The sequence below is a fragment of the Haemaphysalis longicornis genome, unplaced genomic scaffold (assembly GCF_048455015.1).
Source record: "Haemaphysalis longicornis isolate Haplotype H1 unplaced genomic scaffold, Haemaphysalis longicornis Haplotype H1 scaffold_13, whole genome shotgun sequence".
Classification (NCBI taxonomy): Eukaryota; Metazoa; Arthropoda; class Arachnida; order Ixodida; family Ixodidae; genus Haemaphysalis; species Haemaphysalis longicornis.
The window spans coordinates 19,010,571-19,029,146 of NW_027526233.1; the positions used below are offsets into that span (position 1 = coordinate 19,010,571).

The 18,576-nt window shown below is 45.6% G+C and overlaps 1 protein-coding gene across 1 annotated transcript in view; it reads left to right on the top strand.

Moving 5' to 3' along the window:
* The window catches only part of LOC144163727 (uncharacterized), a 34,649-nt gene that overhangs the window by 6,002 nt on the left and 10,071 nt on the right, over positions 1-18,576 (top strand). The window lies entirely within an intron of this gene.

Below are 18,576 nucleotides of genomic sequence, written 5' to 3' on the forward strand. Positions count from 1 at the left end.
ATATATGACCAGAAAATTAATACTTAAGTGACATTGACAGTGTTCTTTTATAAAAAAAATATTAGATGCTTGATTTTTGCGAAATGAAATACTGCATCCACTTCACAAAATATTTCATTCCGTCACCTGCTGTCACTTGGGCCATAATAGCTTCTAGCGGCATTTTAAGAAATCAAGCGGCAATAGTTACGAAAGGTTCCACACGATAGGTTCTACGTTCTGCTTGGAAGGCACATGGAGTAAGGTAACATGGCTCTATAAACGTTGAAGTGGGGCGCCTCGATTCACGCGCGTATCCGTCATATGGCAGCCTTGGTATCGAGGCACCCTGCGTGGAGCTGTGGAACGCGGTAAATTTAAATTGACTTCAGCAAACCTCGAGCGTGTTTATCGTGGATACAGGAGCGCAAAGGAAGACGAAAAGAACGAGAGGTGAGCGGGAAAGCGAAGGGGGGCATCTACTTGGCACATTTCGACAAAGAATGTCGTCTTTTTTGACATTTGCCACGAAAGGAGCAGATGCGCGGCTAATTTTTTCTTGGGCTACTTGGAAGTTCTGCGTGCGACGGTATTTCTTGCTACTTGATAGCGATGGCCTTGATAGCGATAATCTGGTGCCATATTATTTTGGGCTGCTTGACAGTCTTTCATACGGTACTCTTTTTTGGGCTACTTAAACGCTGAAATTTAGGACTATCGCTGTGTCTATCGGTCTGTGTCTGTCGCTCCCTCGATACAGCTGCCCGGCCAATTTTCACGCTGTTGTCAACGAGATGTTCATATGGCAAAGCCATTTAGAAGAATCCAAATATCGCGACAGCATAAACATTTTTCAAAATTGTTCAGCAAAAAAAAAGCCATTACGCATATCTGGGGCACAATATGATTCCATAAGTGATGTCTGCATGGTTCGTTTATTAAGAAGTAGATGGGTGCTTGACTATTGTAGTATGAAATGCAATGCTACAACTACTGTCGAATTACGAACTCCGTAGTGTTTCGCCGTGGTACTGATGGCTCAATTTCGCGGTTACGCTTTGTGCGCACGTCCAGGTGTTTTCCAGTGTTACTGCACGGTTGAGCCACCCGGTCCGCCACCAGTATTTTCGAGGTGCTCTCCGCGTTTCGTGTTTGGCTTCTCTGTGACTGTACGTCGTGAGTAAATGGTACTCAGTCCTGCATTATTGTAGACATTGTGTGCGGATGCACAAGCTAGGGAAACAACGGTGTTTGATTTCGTGGTTTTCCGCCCTTTGCGACCATCGCAGTAGTCATGGAGGCCACGTGTAGACGCCAACAGTGTCCGAGAAAACAAATGGAAAATATACTGGTACTTATCTAGCAGGGTCAGCAGGGTCAGGGTTAGACGGCATTCTGTTAACTAAATGGTACCCTGAGGGCCATACGGTATTACAGAGCGGAGTAGTTACGAACCAAACTAAAGAGAGGTAGTGCATTATATGATCCGTAGTTTTAATAGTGCTTACACAATATTAGCTAAGGTGTTTTTGAATAGTTCGTGATCTTGGATGGTGGCCGTCAGTGCGAGAAGATGGTTCTGTTCAATGGGTGAACGAGGTAACACATTTGAAGGGTGGGAAATCTGCGCCTGAGAGACAGTACCATAACGAAAGGATAGGACGGGCGCAGTCATACACCTCCCTTTTTGTCTTATCTCTCAGGCACAGTTTTTACACCCTTGAAATGCAGTACCAACTAGCCAAACACCACGCGGTGCGAACGAGGTAAGCAATACTGAAAAACTGCTGGTTCGGGCTGACGGTACATCTACTTTATGAACATAATCCAAACCTGCTGAGGAATACCGTTGAGGATATCGTGCAGGAATGGATTGTGAAATATTTTACGAAACAGGCTGAGGCGAAAGATCTTGAGTCGGGATGCTAAAGATTGCGACCTACGCCGAGGTTTTGTTGCTGCGATGCATGCTGTTTCATTAAAGAATGTTTGTAGCGAAGCAAGAAGATACGCCCCCACATTTCTTTGGTTCGCATTTACTTAATTTTTCGTTCCTTGATACCCAATTTCTCAAGCGGACGGGCCCTGGTCGACGGTCCGCCGCGTGACTTTACCTGCATAATTACATTTCTCACTCTTATCGTGAACTAAAATGTCCTTAAAGCGAGTTTGTTTCCTTGGCCGTAGCAAAGTTCCGTGATGTATGTGTTAACACAGCACAATTTTACCTGCGCAAGTTAGCCTACCCCACCTTCTTTTCAGCGTAGCTAGATAGACCCCAGTTTCGACCCATATGTCATCCTCGACATTAAATTGGTTGTATACTGTTCATATTAAGGACTTGTATAGCGTAGTGCTGGCGGTTCCCAAATAGTTACCAATTGAAGCCCATACCATAGAAACGGCGTGATAATTTTCTTGTCATCAATTGGGTGAATACTAAGGCATTGCCGAAGATAGTAATAAGCATTCACTTATACAGACGTTTGTTACCAACTTCTAAGGTGAATTGCAACACCAGAGTTGTTTACGTCGACAAAAAATCCGTCCGTCGAAGAGAGAAAACCCCAAAGCCTCAAGAAAACAAAGTTGATAAAAATCCCGGTACCAAACCTGGGGCGCTATTCTCATAACTGTCCCCTTTGAAAACGTCTCTTGCGTTTATTTCATCGTGACGTACAGCCGGTAAAAGGCTTGTCTATAACACAGCTTTCGTACTCTCAGCCCTACCCTGCCCCGCCGAAGCGGGATTTGAATAAAACTACTGCGTAATTCTGAAGTCTTAGCCCTTCGCTTTTGCCTCCGACATGTTTGGAACGAGTATGTTTCGGCAGTTTTCGGATGTAGCTGGTTGAAGTTGAAATCGCTGTTATAGACAAGCGTTTTACCGACTGTACTACCGGTTAAGCAGTGGGCCTTTGATTCAAATACCGTAACTGTTCTTGCAAACGCATTTTAAAGAAGTGAAACCGTATCAGAGTATCTTTTTTTTTTTTTGTTCCGCGATCGAACCAACAAACAGGCGACGAAAAAAACCTGCCCGCATCTTCCCACGGGGGGAACTCGAGTAAATGCGTCGCAGAGTGGTGGGGGTATCGCGTGAATGTTGCGTAATTGGGTATGGTTTGGGAATGCTTAATTGTTATTTCGTCTTTATTATTCTTATTTGTTGAATGAAGGAGAAGCGAAGGCAAGGAGTGTAAAGTTAAAGTCTGTCTTTATTGCTTGGTGCCGTCAAGCAAAGCGTCAACTCAAGCGAAAGCCAAGCAAAGACGCCCTTGACTGAATTCTGAACGCGCGCTCCGCCGCTTATATACACACCGCCCGCGTTCGAGGGAGAGGAGTAGGGGGGAGAGACGCGCATGCGCACACTTCCGTACACAAGCGCGCGAACTTTCCACGCACCCACCACGCCGTTTTCACGTGTACATGCCGTGCCGCCGTTACTGTTGAGTGCGACGCAGCGCACGGGTAGCTACGACGCATGCGCCACAGACGCGCTCCTCCCGCACCGCCGCAGCTGTTGTTGAGAGTGACGGAGCGCACGGGGTACACGCGCTCCTCCCGCACCGCCGCTACTGTTGTTGAGAGCGAGGAGTGTACGGGGGAGAGACGCGCACCTGCGCCTCGACGCGACGCGGATGCGCAGTGAGCGTGTGGACGGTGCCGAGAACATCAACAACTGACATCGCGAGCCGAAGAAATGCTCCGCATTTAAAATCGTCTGCTCCAAATCGTCTGCTCCGAGTAGCAACGGCTCATAGCTCCGCCGTGCTTGTAAGGCGTCACATCCGGGTGTTCGCTTTTAGCCAATCTGGGCTCGCTCAAAAGGGACACTTTTGAAAGGGACACAAAAGGGACAAAACACAGGAATACCTCCCCTGGAGACTTTACACAATGAAACCGGCAACCTAACCATTCGGTCACTCCAGAAGCCCGAGGGGTCGAAGTTAGCAACGGTGGGGAACAATAACATGTGCGGGCAATTGGAAAGACACAAACGCCCACCGTGGTCAGAAGGAAAGCTTTCTACATTTACCAGCCAACGGTTTCGTCGTGGCGTGCACCGCAAGAAACTTCTAACACGGCTGCGCAGGGGGAGGACGCTTTTCACTCACGAAGCACAGCGTAGATGGCGCTGCGAAAGGACGCTATTACCCAGCTTTTCACGCCCGCCGTTGCCTGCTCAACCCTGAGAGTGTGTTGACGAGACCATTCCGACGGATTTGTTGTCTGCTTTTGAGACGGTTCATTTGGCCTATTGTGGCTCAGCTTCGCGTTCATTGCAAGCTTCCATCGCACGACTTGATTTACTTGTTCGACAGCACCTTCTGAGTAACCCTAACCAGTCCGAAATAAGTGGTCGTACAGCAAAAATACGGCAAGGATTGGTTTGCAGGGCAGGAAAACTAATTGTAGAGACAACATACAGATCTCTGGCCCCTAGAGGAACGCTATGTTTTGCACGCGGATTGCCGGGAAGGGGACTCCGTTTTCGAAATCGGTGAACACCAGTTGGGTTGTGTTGTAACAGTTATTAGAAAAGGCCTAAGAAGAAACTGGTTCAGATCTTTTTTTGCTATTGCGGTAGATTGTCCTACGGAATAAGAGGGAGGTCTAAAGGTACAACATTGCACAGTTGCACAAAGAAAGCCAAAAAGAGACCGGTACTGGGGTCCCAATATACAACGCTTAAGATCGGGCGGTCTCCCAGGATGGAGCCCTGTGCCTCGGAGGTGTTGGATTCTTGCGTTTCTAAGACCTGAAGAAGAGGGATTCAACGTCAGCTCCTGGCGCAGGAGTCACACAGAAGGGGCAGGTGTCCGCAACTGGATCTGACCAATAGCGACTTTTAAAGTTCCCTAGGATTTCTCGTAACGGTCACACTTACTAAACTAACTAGTTCAAATTGGTATAAATGGGAATCAGAGCTCACATGACGAATGGTCTCGGTGTCGGCACCAGCTTCGCGCGGTGGGGTAGTTTGAGGCAGCACAAGGTGGGTAGGTTCCACATTCTCACCCTTGGAAACACACTCCTCTCGGCTGTCTTTCTTCCGACGCATGGCCGGATTACAGCGGCGGCTTCCGCGGCTGTAGCCCTGCAGTGGCCCACACTGCCCACCCTGGACGACGCCCCAGCGAATTACAGGTAACGCCTGCCAGAATCTCTAGTTTTATTCTTTGTAGAGCCAGGTGTGTGAATTCAAGTGACGTCGCATGGGAAATTATTGTGGTTTTTTCCACTTTTTCAACGTGGATTAGAACCAATCTTTTACAAAACCCCGTCGATACTAGAATATCCTTCGCTTTAAATTACACACACAATGCCATTTTTTTTTTCCTCTGGTTTTACAGAACTAACAATGTTAACATATTACTTGTTTCATTGAAGAACTATATTGGTATGCTTCTTGTCCTTAGTTATTAGGGTTCAAGGTATTCCCTACTCATACCCATATGTTACAAGACATTATTATTGTATTGTATTGGCGTCATTTAGAAACCAATTTTGTATGATATTTTATATTTACTTTAAATAGCAATCCATTTGTGTGGTTTCGGTGTTTAAAGTTTTTTTTTTATAAAAGTTTTTTACTTTATATTGTATTTTTTTGTCGCGTCTTGGGCGACTTGCAAAAACGCTTGTTGAGTTTTATATTTCCCTCTTTCTTGCACTATGACCGTATAATTATTTCTGATACAGTACCTACTGAGCAAATGATTTTTAAGGTGGGCTGCGCCCTTAGAATAAATGAACGGGAGGAAATGGAAAAACACTTATAGGCCTCCTGCGCTGCCCAGGGGGCGCTGCGCAAGCGGCTTCCGGGCAGTACTTCCGGGTAGTACAAAGCTGCGCGGGTCCCATAGGATCCCGTGTTGACAAAGAAAAATGAGCTCGACGCTCCCGATTATTTTCGACGTGGTCACCAGCTCATCCCCGACGCGTCAGATCTATTTCAGCGATCAACTTGGCATTAGGGGAAAAAGCTTTGCAGCGCTCAACAAGTTTACAGCGCCGACGAAAGTGCCGGGACCGTGACGGCGTCTGCTACTCGCAGGTTCACGAATCGATGGTCGTACGAAGTGAAATTTTAAGTAAAATTTCTAGTTTAAACTATTACTCTAGGTGACAAAGACTTCTCAAAAACAGCCGATCAAAAAAGAAGAGTGACGCAATCGGCGATGATCGCGCTTTAAAAAGCCAGCGAGTCCGACGGACCGCAGGCTCGCCTGCTGCGGTGCGCCGCTCTTTTGCGTACCTGCACACTATGCGTGCGTTTTCATTAAACAGTGCTCGTTTGCGTCGCCGTTACGAATACATGGTGCAGCGTTAGCTTGCCGTTTTGTTGCGTGTCTGAGTGACAAAATGCCGCGACCGCCAGAAGCGTGAAATCTGTTTTCGATTCCGAAATTAGTGGCCGTAAAACAAAGTGGTCGGGCGAACTAAGAGGCCGCTCGCTTTTCTTGCTTGCTCTCACTTTACTTAATTACGCTCTTGCAGCATACATTCCCAGTTCGCACCTAATAGCCTAGAATCAGGGTCAGCAACGGCTGAGTTCCATGCAGCCTACACAGCCGAGGGCTGGACGGCAAATAGGGGGAGGGGGGGTGGAGGAGGGGGGCTTTGAATGCAAAGACAAAAAAATCAGCGAATTTCTAATAATATTTGACAATAATCTGGCGAAGTGTGAAGATGGGGGGAGGGGGGGGGGCAATTCAACTGGAGGATGCCACTTCTCTGTTCTTGTCTCGCTGTCTAAATCCATTTGAAGTCATAACTGGCGTGTCGGCGTACGACCCCTGCACTAGAAAACCAACACAGTCAGTGATGATCGTATAGAAATATTCGGGGCCCCGCGCCGTGTATGCGGCTGTGTTATGTGATGTTATAGAAGTACACATCTCTGCAGGGCGCGTGATTTGGTGCGTGTTTTGCGTCCTTTAATAGCGCTTAATTTGTTTATTTAATTGGCGCGATTGCCCCACCTACTCGCCATGTACCCTGCCGTTCGTAAATCGTGCGGTGTAAAACGTTACGCAAGAATCATTTATTTTGCGAAAATACGAAACAAAATTTCCACTCGTTTCAAAGGCGGAAAATGGTTCACATACTCCGGGGCCTCTTAGCGCACGCATGCTTATCACTCAGTACTGTTTTCTTTTCCATTCGGCACAAGACTTTTAAAGAAGTATACAAATCTGAATTTACGATAAAGACGTAAATGTATGTTTTGATCAGATCCCGGGATCTTAGATATTTCGCTTTTGAATTTACATGTTATACAGAACTTGGGAGAACGAAAGGCAACGCTCACTTGCAAATTCCGTTATAGATGTGCGTATGTGTGGAACAATTGACAATGGGGGATGATTTTCAAATGTTATGCTTTCTGGGTGATCTCGGGGCACAGATGGCAATTCTTTGTATGACTGAAGATGTCCCAACAATAATGCAGAATACCCTCCGCAGTGTCTAGCAGGTGTCTTGAGCCCTCTAGGTTACAATTGAAATTGGTTTGCCTAGGAACCACCATGCCAAGACAAGTTGACGTTAATATACGATAATGTATAATCGTCGCGAACATAGCGCGAATAAGCCTAAAAAAGGGACACGCCCAGAAAGACGGCGAGGTAGCGGTTTCAACCCAATTATTCTAGCGCTGTAACCTATCCTTGTCCATTTTGTGACTAATACATTTACATGCATTTAATACATGCATTTTTTGACTTGTACATTTTGTGACTAAAATGGACGGACATTTTGTTGGCACGGACGTACAGTCATGAACAAATGATTAATCAACGCAAAAATTGACCCGAACACGCAAAAATTGTGGCGTTCGTGGAGGTTTAATGATGTAACGCTATTGGTATATTTCGAAAGCCGCATTTCTCATTCGTAATACTGTACTTGGGACAAGTGTCAATTTGACTTAGATGGAAATAAAAAGCGCTGTTTATGTCATCTTGTTCAAGTTTGCGTGATCGCGTTCCATATGTCCATGACTTCGCAAGCATTAAGTACCACTAGTGGGTTTGTATGCAGCATGCAAGTGGAACGAGGAAAGTTTCTCTGATATGGATGGCTAATGATGTTTGGTGGTGAATTTGCCTTTTAAATACATTAGCCTTCGCACTGCCTCTTGTAAGTCTATTAAACTGCGTTTAGCCTCACAACGTAGGCCAAAGTGACCCTCAGAGGTTTAAGAGGAGAGGAATAGACGTTTATGTGTTGTGGCGCGATCTCAAGGGGCAGAAAATAACCTAGGACAGGAGGACCGTTCGTCGCCGAGACGAACAGATTCTATTCATAGCACAACTCAGCGAGATCCCATGTCTTGTGCTCTCGCACGTCCGCGCAAGAGGCGCCGCGCGATCCAGCGTTGTGGCTGGAGCTGCTGCTGGAAATTGAAGGGTGCCGGTGCGGCGGTTTCTGAACGACTTAGGAAAATTTATGGGCGACTCATCTACGCCATATTTATTCTACCCTGCTTCTCTAACCAGGCTAACTTGTTGGTATCAAGCCTGGGCAAAGGTGTTCTTCTTAGGAGGTGTCCAAAAAAGTGTCGGTTCACTAGTTTCTAGATTGTGTGTTACGGTACCATGGATTTTCCGGGGACCGACTTCTTGGGGGCTTTTTTTTGTTTTTCTAAAACCCCTTTAATAAGCAGTACACTTCGTACGTTTCGAACTGCGTTCAACAGTCGGTGCTGTGTATCGTCAAAAGCGCGCGTTAAACACCAAGGAGTCACAATGAAGACTCAAAAATGTACGATGATAAAAAGTTACAATACTGCTTGTGGGAACCAATGTGATAGCTACATGCACGTGCTCACAGTTGGCAAGTTGTGAATTCCTAAAATAATTTCCTCCATGGGGTTATATTGTCGAATCCGCATGACGCGGTAGCGTTCGTAGAAGCACGTGCTCAAGTAGCCCCCTGATATGCTTCCTGTAGCACGCAGGGGGCTAACGAGCTCTTCGAGGCGCGATGGCCCACTTGAGCACGTGCTCAGAAAACGCAGTGTAAAGAGAGAGAGCGAAAAACCTTTTGTTTAGCGGGAATAGCATGGAGGATCTTCTCTAAAAAGCGGGGTGGCTGTGGTGCAAGTCTGGTGGCGACAGCAGCAGCTCTGTCCACGAGTAAGGCGTGCACTCCCGTGACTGAGCTACCCAGCGCTCCTCCCACTCCACATCAGAGGATATTCAAGGGAAAGGGTCAAGAGGGCAGCCCCATCTGGAGTGGGGGACTCTGGCACAGATACTACACGCGGGGAAGTTACGTGATGGGTACAGGGACCGATGAACGTGATGCTGTACCGCCCTGCAACGCAGAGTGTAGATTTTGAGAAGCCGCCCGGTACGTTCTTGTGACAGGGTGAGTTGTGGAGTTCCGGGCGATAATTACTGCGGACGAGGCGGTAATCATCATCACTCATGATTTACTGTACCATTAAAGGCCTGTTGCGGGGTACTTATAAAGGCACTGGAAGACAAATATTCTACAACGGTGATCGTCGATGGTGCAGGTGTTGGTGGGAGGCGGGCTAATAATGAAATTTCAGCAACACAAGCAAATGCATACACTATATTACATGAATGAACTAAAACAATTTATGAACTAACAGCTGAAATGAGTTGTGATTTAATGTTTCAATACTGGGGGGTGACGATATCCTGGATATGCTGGAGCCTCCTTGGATCGTAAGCACTCGAGCACCGTCATGCTCTGCCTCGTTTTCATATTGCCGTCATAGACTGCATTGTAAAGATTGAACGATTTTGTGATGGAATCTTCAGTGCAAGCAGCGATAGCGTTGGCGAGCAAGATTTTGGTCGGCCGTTTTGAAACGAGGCATTATAAGAACGTTAACACTATTGCCGACTTCAAAGCCTCCACTCTGTGGGGTGTGTGAATTGTATGAGAACTATGAGCAAGACGTCGCAGCGTGCAAGACACGCTGGCCTCTGTTGTTCTCTCGGACACAAGCTTGCCCTAAATAAGCCCTGTTCCTCCATCTGTCCTTCCTATGTACGTGACAGCATCCGGTTCTGTGTGCATTGAGAATATGTGCCTTAAAACTAGAACAACGCCGAAAGCAGTTGCGCGGCGATTCCGCAGGAGTTTTCTAATGAGTTCTTCGTGTTGTAATTTTGCCGTTGCTGGCGCTGGAAGTTTGTAAATACGAGGCCATCATTGTTTACTATGCGTAATATGTGCAGGAAAGACTGCAGGCCATCATCCGTTTGTCTCACTCTTGATCTCACTGTTTGCGTTTCTTTTTTTGCGTCTCCGCAGTTTGTCATTTCTCAGAGCACGTCTTTCGCCACTGACGCTACCTACAGAGAAAGCGAGGGACGCTACACCACCAGGCTGCCAAGACGCGGGAAATGGCATCTTTCACTCAAGGTATACCTGATACAAACTGCGGCTATCGGAAATAAGTATAGCCGATTTCCTGGGCACTAGCCCACCATCTCCCAAAAATGAGAGAAAAGAGAAAAGGGGATTGAAATAAAATAAACAACAAAAAATGGAAGCAAAAGAAGTCCATAAGAATTGATTGACGGCCAAAGCAACACTGCAAGATGAGCTGATCAAATGCTCCGCGACCTTATGATTTTATTTTCAGTAAATGATACCAAAATGACCTTCGGGGCGCCAGCCGACGGTGGTGATGCGTAAACGAATTGCGTAGCTGGCAATTGAAAACAAATAAAAGCTTTTTATTTGATAACAGGAACGATCAGTCCATTCTTCCCACCACTGAGCCGAAAAATTGAGAGGAGCCGTGAACGTCTTGCACAGAACTTGCACATAAATGAGTGCATTCGGGGGGCCGTTGTTTTAAGTATTCACTTTTTCGGGTATGTTTCTCCGTAACACTGCACGTTTAAAACACATGTGGCCCGTAATACAGACCCAGCGTCTCAAAAACGTCCGAACGTTGTGAAGAACGCATTTGGGTGGTCCACACGATCACGTAGTATAGCGTAAGCAATCGATGGGTATACCGGAATAGTTGGAAGTGTATCCGTCAGAGCGGCCAACGGCAAAAGAGCTCCGAACAAAAAAATTGAGACAGAGGATGGAGATAGCTGCCGTGTGATTGGCGAGAGATTTCCTTGCAACGCTGATGACTTTGCCATGGAGACGTAACATGAAAAGGCAGCTCACCACCTGCCTCTGGCGAAAGAACGGACGCATATAACCTCTATAGACGCATAACACCAATAAACGCTAGGGCCCGTTCTAAAATAGGGTGTGCAGCTAGGGCAGGGAGGCAAGGGGAAATTAGTGCAAATGAAAGGGACCAAAAGCCGACAGCATTAGATATCTAAAAGAAGGGTGGCAGACAGCCAAAACGGCTGTTAAAGCGAGCAAAGCTGATCCCCGAGCCTCTTACAATGCGCTAAGAATGGCTAAGGCGGCGCACGAGGGATGTGGAAGAAACGCTGTGTTGCGGACTTCTGCAGCTTCATGAAAGAGAAGAAGTCGGCAGGAGCATCACGTTCACCAAAGAAAGGCTCAAAATGCTGGCGAATTGTAGAATTTCTACCAGTATCTTTTGAAACATTTTTTCCCGCCGTGTAAAGATGGCGTCCTTTTCCCGATGCTTTTCCTCCAAGGAGCAGAAGCGCCAAGAGTCTTGCCCCTACACTGATTCCAGACATTCATACTCACGCATGCTATACAATAGAACATCCTCTGCACCAACGAAGCTTGATGAGACCTTTTATGAACGGTCAAACTCTGGCCAGGTAACGAAAGAGAAATCAGACCCACCTGCGAAACACCACTCCGGTCTCCCTGCATCCGCATCCAACTCCAGAGATCCCATCCAAGCAAGCACATCCAAATACAAAATAGGCCCGCGACAAGCAGTCGGCGTCGGTGTGCCGCTTCTCGGATTTATACACAATGGTGACATCGAACTCTTTAAGCTTGGGGCTCCACCGCGCAAGGCGTCCCGATGGGTACCTGAGACTTGCTAGCCAGCACAAACAGTGGTGGTCACTAAGGACGCGGAATGGCCGGCCGTTCAAGTAGGGTCTGAACTTTCTAATCGCCCATATTACCACCAAGCATTCTTTTCTTCCGTCGAGTAGTTTCTCGCCGCCTATGACAGAGTGCGACTTGCGAGGGCAATCACTCGCTCAACTTCCTCTTGCCAGTGTACTAAAACGGCACCGAGACCAATGTTGCTTGCCTGTGTGCAGCTCAGTCCGGGCGTCTTCGTCAAAATCACCTAGTATAGGGGTCATTTGCAAGTGCCTCTTGAGCTCCTCGAAAGCTATGCACTGCTGTCCTCCCCAAACGAAAGGTTCGTCGTCCCTTGTCAAGCGAGTTAGGGGCTCCGCCGTTTTTTAAAAGTCGGCCACAAGTCGTCGAAAATTAGCACAAAGACCAGGGAATCAGCGAATGGTACGTTTGTCAGTTGGCGTTGGGAACGAGCTTACTGCAGATGTCTACTCGGGGTTTGGATCACACCCTCAGAGCTCACCACATGTCCAAGAAACTTAAGTGTTTCGAAGGTGAAGTGGATCTTTTCTGGTTTGAGGGAGAGACCGGCGGCACGCATCGCATGAAATACTGCGCGGATCCGTTTAAGATGTTCATCAAACGTGGCCGAAAAGATGACTCCATCATCCAAGTAAACGAGACAAGGGCGCCATTTGACATCCTCTGGAATGTGGCTTTGCGAGGTTTTCCGAGGTTTCTCTTGAATACCAAACTTTATTTTTGTGTTATTTTCAACGAGCCCCTCATTTCATATTCTGATTCGCTACATGCATAGCGAGGGCCTCGGTTCTGGCAGTCTTGGTGCCGTACAACGCTTAAGAGTGTTCAACGCTGGTCGACCACTCCCGACATGTCGTAGACACTCGAGCCAAGGTCCGGGGGTTAAAAAGGAGGTCCCCTTCACTCCGAGAAGTCGGAGTGGCGCTGGCTACGACCCCCAAACACAGGAAAAAATTACATTGACATAAATACCCCAGAAAGTAGAGGGGAAAAATAGCCCCTTCGGTACCATAGTGGTTATTGCACCAGCCCGGTATTCTGTAGGTCTTGGGTTCGGATCCCACCTGGCGGGCATTTTTTCTTCACTTTCTTTCTCTCCAAATTCTTTATCTGTTTCAATGATCTACCATATATTCCCCTTTGCTTTCCGAGGTTTTCTTGACTGCCAAACTTTATTTCTGTCCTATTTTCAACGAGCCCCTCATTTCCTATTCTGATTCGCTACATGCATAGCGAGGGCCTCTGTTCTGGCAGTCTTGGTGCAGTAGGAAGCTTAAGAGGGTTCGACGCTGGTCGACCACTCTCGACATGTCGTAGACACTCGAGGCACGGCCCGAGGGTTAAAAAGAAGGTCCGCTCCACCCCGAGAAGTCGGAGTGCGCTGGCTACTACCCTCAACCACAGGAAAACATTACATTGAAATAAATACCCAAGAAAGTGGAGGGAAAAAATAGCCCCTTCGGTAGCGTTCTGGTTATCGCCCCAGCCCGGTATTCTGGAGGTCGTGGTTTCGGATCCCACCTGGCGGACATTTTTTCTTGACTTTCTTTCGTTCCAAATTTTTTATCTGTTTCAATCACATACCATATCCTCCCCTTTGCTTTCCGAGGTTTTTTTGACGGCCAAACTTTAGTTGTGTCTTTTGTAGGTATATATATATATATCAATATATATATATATATATATATATATATATATATATATATATATATATATATATATATATATATATATATATATATATAAATATATATACATATCAAGGTTGCAGTCGTCATTGCCAGTGCATTGCCAGTGCTATTCGGCTTTTTTCGAAATATATAATAGGGCCGAATAACGTGTGTTTGTCACGTTTCTTTAATTCATTGATAAATAAGCGAAAATATAAGTCGAGAAAAAATCCGCCGTTTTTTCGCTTATTTATCAATGAATCAGGGAAACGTGACAAACACACGTCATTCGGCCCTATTATATATTTCGAAAAAAGCCGAATAGCACTGGCAATGACGACTGCAACCTTGATATGTATCTTTACCGAGTCCCTCGTCCCGTATCTCTCTGTTCTGCTATATATATATATATATATATATATATATATATATATATATATATATATATATATATATATATATATATATATATATATATATATATATAGGGGCGGCACTAGTTGACCGGGCTCTGAGCAGTCGTAAATACAAAACCCCGCTCTATAGTCGAGAGAGAAGTCGCCGCGGAACTAGCTCAATGGTAGAGCACCGCACGCGTTATGCGGAGGTTGTGGGTTCGATTCGCGCTTCCGGAAAAAACGGCGCATTTTTTCTCGACTTGAATTTTCAATTATTTATTCCTGCATTAAAAAAAAGGCAATCATAGCTCATTCGACACTATAAAACACTGTTAAAACGCCAAACAGCACTGGCAATGAGGACTGCAACTTTGATATGTGTCCTTACGGAATCCCTCGTCCCGTACGTCTCTGTTCTACAAAATGCAGTACGAGGGTTCTGGCTTCAGCAGTCTGAAACGCCTTTGGCTATCCCCGACTTCCGACCACGTCTTACGTGCGGCCGCTGGGAAAAAGACGTTCTACGTCTTCCCGCGGTGGTCGAGGGGCGGCACTAGTTGACCGGGCTCTGAGCAGTCGTAAATACAAAACCCCGCGCTATAGTCGAGAGAGAAGTTGCCGCGGAACTAGCTCAATGGTAGAGCACCGCACGCGTTATGCGGAGGTTGTGGGTTCGATTCCCGCTTCCGGAAAAAACGGCGCATTTTTTCTCGACTTGAATTTTCAATTATTTATTCCTGCATAAAAAAAGGCAATCATAGCTCATTCGGCACTATAAAACACTGTTAAAACGCCAAACAGCACTGGCAATGAGGACTGCAACTTTGATATATATATATATATATATATATATATATATATATATATATATATATATATATATATATATATATATATATATATATATATATATATATATACACGAATAAATGTTTCTAGGACACCGGCAAATATCAAGAAAAAGAAAGACACACGTCGAAAGAGGAATGGTATAACGTTTCGGCCGAGGGACCGGCCTTCGTCAGAATAACAGTGGTGGTCGTTGTCACGAATCATAAAAGGCGTCTGTTGCAAGATCACGTGAGGGCAGAAACGATCAAAATCAAGTGACATAATAATAAAAAAATAAATAAATAAATAAAAATAAAATAAAAAAAGAAATCTGTGCGGCACTCCGTTTGATAAAATACAACATAATAATGGGTCTGACCCGTGCAGTATAAAAACCAGCAATGACAAGCACAAATACGCGGAAAAAATGAGGGCATGATGAACAGTCAGTAGTACAGAACACAGTCACTGATGCAAGCAACTTAGCTTTCCTGCACTTTCATTTAGGCCACGTGCAATAGTATTGAATTTAAATATCAGAAACGACTCGCGAACTTCCCTATCATGATGGGTTCGAAAACCAGACTCCAGTATCGTGGCTTTTATATGGTCAAATGAGTGGCCCGTGATGTTGGCATGCTTTGACATTGGAAGGTGAGGGAGTGTTGATATGTGGGCCTTGTGGTTGTTGAACCTTTTCCTGAAGGGTGTTTGGGTTTCGCCAACGTACTGCATATTGCAAATATCGCACTGAAGGAGATAAACCGCGTTGCTCATGTCGCAAGAATAATTCCCAGTTATCTTCATGCTGAAATTTGACGCAGTGCTGCTAGCTCTTATTGTGGTAGTCATTTGGCTGCAGACCTTGCAGCGCGGTTTGTTGCATGGGCGGCATCCAGTAGGCGCTTTAGATTTGCTTTTAGATGAGGTAAGTAGGTCACGTCAATTGACAGCTCCACTTTGAGAACCCTTTTAAGATTAGTCCTAGAGTTAAACAACTTTGAATTTAATGGAGTTCATTACCTCCAAATTAATGGCACCTCGATGGGTACACCCATCGGCCCCACGTACGCAAACATTTTTATGGGCGTACTTGAAAATGAATTTCTGGCAAGCCGTTCCCTACGACCGACCTACTACAAGCGGTACATTGATGATATTTTTATGATTTGGCACCACGGGGAAGCCCAGCTTTTATTTTTTATTTATGATTTTAATACCGCCCATCCGTCTATTTCTTTTTCGCATACCTACTCGGAACATACTATCAACTTCCTCGACGTAACATTGACCATTCATGATGGTCAACTAACTACGAAGGTCTACAAAAAGCCAACTGATAAGCTACAATACCTTCATTTCAAAAGTTACCATGTGAAGCACTGCAAAACCAGCATACCATATAGTCAGGCTCTTCGATTTAAAAGAATTTGTTCCGAACGATCAGATTTTAGTGCCAATTGTTCCCAGCTTCGAAGCGCTTTAGTTAAACAGAAATACCCACCTCAGATAATTGACGACGCCATTAGGCGTGCTGACAGCCATGACCGCAAAGCACTTTTATTGAGCAAAACGAGGCAACCCGTTTACTCCCATACTAACCTAGTCCTTACCTTTTCCGCGCATGCACAGAATGTAAACGCCATTCTAAAAAAGCACCATAACATACTACTACAAAGCGAGCGATTGAAACCGATATTCCGAGAACCACCACGTGTAACCTACCGTAGATCTCAAAATTTACGTGACCTACTTACCTCATCTAAAAGCAAATCTAAAGCGCCTACTGGATGCCGCCCATGCAACAAACCGCGCTGCAAGGTCTGCAGCCAAATGACTACCACAATAAGAGCTAGCAGCAATGCGTGAAATTTCAGCGTGAAGATAACTGGGAATTATTCTTGCGACCCAAGCAACGCGGTTTATCTCCTTCAGTGCGATATTTGCAATATGCAGTACGTTTGCGATACCCAAACACCCTTCAGGAAAAGGTTCAACAACCACAAGGCCCACATATCAACACTCCCTCACCTTCCAATGTCAAAGCATGCCAACATCACGGGCCACTCATTTGACCATATAAAAGCCACGATACTGGAGTCTGGTTTTCGAACCCATCATGATAGGGAAGTTCGCGAGTCGTTTCTGATATTTAAATTCAATACTATTGCACGTGGCCTAAATGAAAGTGCAGGAAAGCTAAGTTGCTTGCATCAGTGACTGCGTTCTGTACTACTGACTGTTCATCATGCCCTCATTTTTTCCGCGTATTTGTGCTTGTCATTGCTGGTTTTTATACTGCACGGGTCAGACCCATTATTATGTTGTATTTTATCAAACGGAGTGCCGCACAGATTTATTTTTTATTTTATTTTTATTTTTATTTATTTATTTATTTATTTATTTATTATAATGTCACTTCATTTTGATCGTTTCTGCCCTCACGTGATCTTGCAACAGACGCCTTTTATGATTCGTGACAACGACCGCCACTGTTATTCTGACGAAAGCCGGTCCCTCGGCCGAAACGTTATACCATTCCTCTTTCGACGTGTGTCTTTCTTTTTCTATATATATATATATATATATATATATATATATATATATATATATATATATCTATATATATATATACCAACACTTCCCTTCCCGTCCCCGCTATTTTTATTTTTATATGTTTTTTTCTCTCATTTCCTTGTCTCAACGCTCAGCAAGCATACCATGCCTCATTAATAACCAGATGGTACCCATTGCCTGTTTATGTCACCATATGTCATACCCATTTCATCCTTGAGAAATGTGACACGAAATGTTGAAGCTTTTAGTTCCAACCGAGCGTGTAAGAAGTATTTTATTTTGGTGCTGTTGTGGCTTATGCCTCGGGTGTTTTGTAATCACATTGTGATCCCCAATGCTGGTGTTCACGGAGTGCACGCGTCCTTCCTGTCTTTCCACTCATGTTTTGCTTTCTTTCTCTTTTTCAGTGTTTCCCTCTTTTTCTTTTTCTTTTTCTTTTTTTTTCTTTTTCTTTGGTTGCCCCAGAGACCGTCGGCACATACCGACGGTCGCCTCTGTCTTCTTGTTTTCATGTTTTTTTTAAATTGCCGCGCTCCGACATATTTTCGTGGATTGGGCCCAGGGCTCCACGCGTTCCGGCGACAGCCGAGTACTAACAGTTAACAGGCCGTACATTGACCTGGCGCGACACGATGCGACGCCGTGTACAAATGGAGGCTTAGGCGGAGAAGGGGACGCCTCAAATGGGCTCCCCCATTGGCTTTTGTGGGACCCCCCAAAGTCGTGGAGGCTGCCTGCGCTTCAGATGCAGTAATTGGCCCCGCTTGCATTCTTGACCATGCCGCTGAAGACGGTCAGTAGTTAATCCTTGTTACCGGTGACGCGCATGTAAACTCACTGCTCGTGGCGGCGTGTGCTTTGTAGTTTTTCCCTCCCGGAGACACCGGATGTTTTTGGGCCTTTCGCCAACCGTGAAGTCGTCGCATTTTCTGTTATCCCCACAACCCGCGTTCATGCAGTGTGTTCCTCCTTGCCTCTTTCTTGCCTCCTCCTTGCCACCTTGTTCCTCCCTCTTCCTTTCGCCTTTTTTTTTTGAAGGCTTTTTTTTGCCTGCCTTTGGCAGAAGAAGCTCTGTATGCTGTTTGTGGTCGTTT